The 6,635-nt window shown below is 39.6% G+C and overlaps 1 protein-coding gene across 3 annotated transcripts in view; it reads right to left on the bottom strand.

The window, feature by feature from the left end:
• Nucleotides 1-6,635, bottom strand: part of HS3ST5 (heparan sulfate-glucosamine 3-sulfotransferase 5) — a 148,563-nt gene that overhangs the window by 7,990 nt on the left and 133,938 nt on the right. Inside the window, exon 1 of one of the 3 annotated variants that reach the window (XM_015561620.1) lies at nt 5,439-5,504. The exons of the other annotated variants lie outside the window; for them this stretch is intronic. The gene's annotated coding sequence lies outside the window, so the exon portion shown is untranslated. Of the gene's footprint in view, nt 1-5,438; nt 5,505-6,635 lie in introns of those variants that run through there. 3 annotated transcript variants of the gene reach the window in all.

The raw sequence follows: 6,635 nt of genomic DNA, 5'->3' as shown, positions 1-6,635 counted from the left end.
TATCTATAAAAGGGGATAGTTGCTGACCTCCCCACTCTATTGAACTGTAGAGAGAATGAAATAAGTTTTCTATAAGTAGTTTCACTACACAGAATATGCCAGAATAACATAAGGGATTATGTGTCATTTGTATCTTAGTGTGAGTGAATTTAATGTGTATTGTACAAACTGTGTGAAAACAAAAGCTATTATGTGGTTGAAGAGGACCAGATACAAATAGGAGAGATGGGAGAAGTAAAGGTAAATGTGTTTTCCCCATGGCCTTCATTAGGATTAACAGCCTTGTACAGAGGAGCAGCTTAGAGGGAGGCTCCCCTGGCCTCATCTGTTCTCTAAACCAAGCATGTCAAACTTGCGGCCCACAGTGAATATTTTTGCGGCCCAGCCCATATAACGACATGTAAGAAACGTTTTAATAAAAATTTCCTAACTTAATTTTTACAATATCCTGTTATACATAATTATTAATAACAAACTACAATGTTTGCCAATGACTGATTACTATAATCGTGTTGCATTCATTTCCCTTATGCGCTTTGCGTGCAGGCGCACCATTTCTCACCACTAATACTAGCAGCGAATATTTTATTTTTTTTGTTTTTATTTTTTAAATATATTTTATTGATTTTTTACAGAGAGGAAGGGAGAGGGATAGCGAGTTAGAAACATTGATGAGAGAGAAACATCGATCAGCTGCCTCTTGCACACCCCTTACTGGGAATGTGCCCACAACCAAGGTACATGCCCTTGACCAGAATCAAACCTGGGACCCTTCAGTCCGCAGGCTGACGCTCTATCCACTGAGCCAAACCGGTTAGGGCTAGCAGGGAATATTTTAACAGCCGACTGACACGTCATTAATCTTGGCTTGACTTGTTTTCTGTGTACCATAGGAAATATTTTGCTTTTGAAGAACAAGAAAAATAGGTTTATTTGCATTATGCTTATTAATTTGTGCAGTTATTCAGTGTCTGGTAAGTTAATGTTCAAGAAAAAATAATACTTTTTATTAAAATGTTCTCTTATTTTATGTTAACATTCACTGACTTATTTCAGCTCTTTGTATTCAGCATGTCTCTATCGAAATAAACCTATGTTTCTATGAAAATTGAAGCTTTTGTGTTTTTGCGGCCCACATAAACTTAAACCTTGTTTATTTGGCCCGTGTTAGCCTTTGAGTTGGACATGCTTGCTCTAAATGTAGTGCCCACACTCTCCTGCTCAGAACAATACTACACAATGCTCTGTCCACTTTCACTGTCCCCCTGTCTTGGGCTAGAGTTCACCCTGTAAGGTCTGGACTATGTCTCAGTTCCTCTAGAAGTCCTTTCCAACTGCTGTCCCAGTCCATAGTCATCTTCCTCCTCACTGAATTCTTGTTCTTGAACTCAGAAGCACAATTAGGCTTCTACTATTCGTAAGAGTTGGGCAATTGTTAGCTGCCACCGTCTTCTGTGCATATCATGACATCCCTCAGCACCGTGTAAATCTTCTGACTGGCTCAGAAGTCTGAGAAGGCCTCCTGAAAGGTAGTGAGCCCAGAACCTGTCTGCTTTGCTCTGTAGGCTAGAGGTTTTTTATGGTGAGCTTGCAGAGCCTCTAGAAAGCACACACCTGATACCACCCTCAGAACCTTCAATTCAATGGGTCTGCATTCGTTGCGCATCTGCATTTTTTACAGTGGAGTGAATACACAAAACTTACAATTATTTTCTACTGTCTTTTTCCTTTTTGTCCGCATGATTAGTAAACTCCTTCTGCTTAGTTTCTTCTTGCCTTGTCTGTCAAGGCACTTAATACCTCCCTTAAACCTTAAAATTTGAGTGTGTTTTCCTGCTCATTTCCTATGGCCTATACAGTCTGATTAATCTTCCTAATACAGGTGACTTTGTCCATCATCTTTTTGGTTGTTCAGTGGATAAAACCCAGTCTTTTACTCTTGAAAGCCCAGGCCCTTTCTGAGTTCCTAGCTTGGGTAGTTAGCTTCTTTTCTTCTTATTACTCAACGCCAACCTCTATACCCTTCAGATCATTCTCTTTACTGCTCCCCATACTCCTTTACTCTCATATCTATGTTTTTGCCAGCTTCCTGACTAGCCTTTAATTTTCTCTACATCTCCTTCAAGAATTCTAGATTTTATTGCTATCTTCCTGGGGAGGGTGATCCTGGTGGATATGGAGTTTTGGGGAAAAATCCTGATACACACCACACTCGTGGGTAGTAATAGGTTGGGTCCATTGCACAGGATCAAGGGTCATAGCTAGGCTTAGGGCTGACACTTGGGAGACATTGCATGTAGTGGGTGAGTTAAGCTATGAAATGACCTCATGGCTGAACTCTGCCCAAGGTTGGCAGGGAGGGAAAAAAAAGATGACTGAGGATGTGAAGGCTGCTGAGGAAGTAGCCCAAGACTTAGGAGAATATTGCAGTGCACCTGTCCTTAGGTAAACAGTTCATTATGAAACCTGACTGAATATGAGGTCGATATTTTTCCTACTGCCACTGAGGATCTTTCATTCTCAAAGGCTCCAGTACTCAACCTATTGACTCTCCCTTTATGATAAGCCCAGTTATTACCATGGAGGTTTTGCTCTGTGGGATAAGCTGCTACTTCCAGACCGCTCCTTTATATCTGAGATGCCTTAAATAGACCCATTGGGGGGTTTCTTTTTTGGGGAGGCCTCATTTCTCCAGCCCTATGTTTGTAGGGCTGGCTTAGCACTGCCTCCTATATTTATTTGTGGTGGTAAATCACACCCTCCAAAGCATCCTCATGTCACACAACACTGAAGAGAACTACAGTGGGGCCTTGACTTATGAGTTTAATTCGTTCCGTGACGGAGCTCGTAACTCAAATTACTCGTATGTCAAATCAATTTTCACCATTACAATGAATTGAATGCTGGGCTGATGTGGTGTTCACTGTGACGTTCGCTGCGCCAACTAGTGGTGGGGTATCTGAAGCTGGCTCATAACCCAAATTTTAGCTCGCAACTCAAAGCAAAAAATCGGCGGAGAGACAGCTCATATCTTGAAAAACTCATTAGTTGGGACACTCGTGAGTCAAGACCCCGCTGTGTAGTTTTTATTTGAGACCTCAACTAATATGAATGAGTCGTCTGTGGTGAAGTGCAAAGACCACTGGATCAAAAGTCAAAGACCCAGAGTCACATTTTGGTTTAGTTTTGCAATGGGAACTTCCTGAATTTTGGTATTCCCATCTGTAAAATGAAGATAGCTATGGGAAAGAATTATATGAATATCTGGGCACTTAACAAAAATAAAGCACAGTTAATTACCTTCGGGAGGCTGATAAATTAATTCTTACAGTGCATTTTAAAGAGGAAAATAATATAATAAATGACATTCTCATTAATTGTACAATTGGGTTGTGAGAAATATAAGCCTGTTTTCAATATAAATAAAATTATAGTTTAATGGAAACGCCTATTAAACATTAGAATGCTAACACTATATTTTCTGTTCAAAGCAAGATGGCTCATTTACCAAAAACAAAAGGTTAACACTTATCTTGTTAGGCTGAAGTCTCTTGGAATGTTTGAGACATGAGAAAGCCAAACACGTAGTTCTAATGAGCTTCTCTAGGACACAGGAGTGAAATCTCATTCTGTTTTATAACCAGTCTCAGACAACATGCCTAGAGACAATACAGCAACCTCTGAATAAACTTTGCTCAGAGAAAACCAAAAATACTTGGTTAATTTAACATTCAAGATTCCTTTAAAATTTTTAAAATAATTTTTTATTTATTGATTGGTGAGAGAGAGAGAGAGAGAGAGAGAGAGAGAGAGAGAGAGAGAGAGAAAGGGAGAAAGTGAGAAAGAAACATCAATTTTTTTTTCTGTATTTCCAGTTCTTGATGCATTCATTGGTTGATTCTTTTTTTTTTTTTTAAATAGTACTTTTATTTTCATAGGTTGAAATGTAGCTTGTATGAGGCTTGACTGGGGATTGAACCTGCAACCTTGGCATAACAGGCTGATGCTCTAACCAATTGAGTTACCCAGCCAGGGCCAAGATGCCTTTTCGGTTTTCTACAACATCATGAAGTGCTTGAGCCTTTGCTGAAAGGGAGTCTTAAATATTGGGAGTTATTGCCTTTGGTTTAGGAATATAAAGTAGAGAGAAACTACACCATCCAGTCCTTCTAGACCCCACTGTTAAACTGAGAGAAGGTTAGCTGCTCTTCCAACACCAAAGTCCCTTCCTTTTAGCTCTGCCAGCTATTATGGGGATCTTAATCTTTCATCAGAGCAGTCAGACTGGTAATAGACAATTTATATAGAGTGAAAGTTTTTTAATTAAAAAAAGGTAAAAGACCTACAGTGATTTTAAGCCTGCCTTCATCTCCAGTTTTTAATATTTCAGTGTTTTTCATGTTGCGTTCCAAGAGCAGCATAATTATCGTTTTTCCAGATTACTAAAGCTTTAATAAACGCGGCATCTTAGCTGAACAAAGCAGAATGTCTACATAACAGAGTATGTGGCCAGAAGCGACAAATTGTAAAGACATCTGGCAGTTTCTCCAAAGCAGCACTAAGCAAAGAAGGAAATGATTCCCAAGCTGAAACAAAGAAATAAGGAAATTAAAAAAAAATAATAAAGATTCGTCCAAGTACTGCTCAAAGGCTTGTAGACGTGGTTACTGCAAGCCCCTGGTACCTATAAAAACAATAACAGAAACAATAGTAGCAAAGTTCATTAAAAATGACTGAACTTATATAGCAGAATTATTCCATGACCGTCTTTTGAGTATTAGCTCATTTATCCTGGGCAACAGCCTTATGAAGTGTACAGGAATTATAGTTTTTGAGCACTAGGCTCTCTGTTAGTTTCTTTCACATTTATTATCTCATGAAATACAACAGACTTGTGAAATATTATCCATTTTTTTTTTCTGATGGAAACTGAAGAGAGATGAGCAGATCATTTACCCAAGGGCATGTGGAAGGAAAATGTGGAAGAAGGATTCAAATCCAGAATTCTGTGACCCCAAAGAACATGGCCCCTTGATTGCAATGCCACTCATCCAGCTTTGCATGCTCACCTGGGAGACTCTTAAATACTTGTTTATTGATTGACAAGAGCAGACAAAACCACTTAACTCCACCCAAATTACCTGCCATTGAACCTGGAAGTAGGGGACAGGAAGGTAAGAAAGAAAAGTAAAAGAGGAAAAAAGTTTTCCATAGAAGGATAGGTAAAAGAGGTCATTCAGGTGGTTTGAACTGGATAAAAGGAAGAATGTTAATACGTAATGAAAATAATAATAATAATAATAATAATAATAATAATGAAAGGTAGCATTTTTAAATTTACGAAATATTTTTCATACTCATTATACCAGTTATAATTAAGACTGACCAGAATCATAGAAGCTTCACTTGTTCTCCCCATAATTCAAGAACTGGCTTACTTTTTTGATAGCTTTCACAGAAGGTGATCAAAATAACACCGGTTTTGTTGTTGTTGTTGTTAATCCTCATCTGAGAATATTTTTCCATTGATTTTTAGGGAGAGTGGAAGAAAGAGGGAGAGAGAGAAACATCCATGTGAGAGAAACACATTGTTTGGTTGCCTCCTGCACGAGCCCCAATCAAGGCCTGGGCTGGGGAGGAGCCTGCAACCAAGGTACATGACCTTGACCGGAATCAAGCCCAGGACCCTTTGGTCCACAGGCTGATAGTCTATCCACTGAGCCAAATTGGCTAGGACTGCATTGGTTTTGACTGCCATTTGATTCATATTCTTATGCACTGATCTCCATAAGATATTGGTTACATTTGTTAACTATCAACCCATCCCCATCCTCTCCTCTCTCCTCCCCTGCAGCTCTCAGTGAATGGCTCCCCTAATGCCCACTGCAGTCACCCAACCCAGAAACCTTGGAGTCCTTCATCCTTGGCTCTATCCCTCCCCTAACGTCCAATTAGCCAGTAAAATTCTACTTCCAAAATGCTATTAGAATCCACCTACTTCTCAGCACTGTTACTTGTTACTGCCTAAGTTCAGGTCACGCTCTTTCTTTTAGAGCGTTATGTTCTCTCCACTATTAGTTTTGTTCCTGCATCAATTTATTCCCCATACTGATGCCAGAGTGGTCTTTCCAAACAAAAATTTGATCATGTTACCTTCAGGCTTAATATACTTTAATGGGTCCCTATCATCATTCACATGTTTTTAAAAGACATGTGAATGTCTTTTGCTTCTCTCCAAAGCAACTTCACCGGATCCCCAATGGCCACATATACAGACGTTAGCACGCAAAACAACTTGTGGTTCTTTTGAATAGGCCACAGTCAATTTTGCTTCAGGGCTGGAAGCATAAGGTTTCTATAGCTTGGAAAAAATAACTCTGTGCCTCATTTATCAGGTCTGGGACACCAATAAAGGATATCCCAATAGGATACTAATAGCCTGCCCCATAGCACTGCTGTGAGGAGTAAATGAGCACGTAAAGTAATTAGAACACTGCTTGCCACATAGTAATACTCAATAAATGTTAGCCAGTCTATTAATGCTCCCATCTCCCCGCCTCCCAGGCCTTGGTTTAATTCCTGTCTTTTAGATCTTAGGTTCCTTGGGAAAGCCTTTCCTGATCACTCAGGGCTGG

The sequence above is a fragment of the Myotis davidii genome, unplaced genomic scaffold (assembly GCF_000327345.1).
Source record: "Myotis davidii unplaced genomic scaffold, ASM32734v1 scaffold196, whole genome shotgun sequence".
NCBI classification, from domain to species: domain Eukaryota; kingdom Metazoa; phylum Chordata; class Mammalia; order Chiroptera; family Vespertilionidae; genus Myotis; species Myotis davidii.
This window is presented reverse-complemented; position numbering and strand designations above follow the sequence as displayed.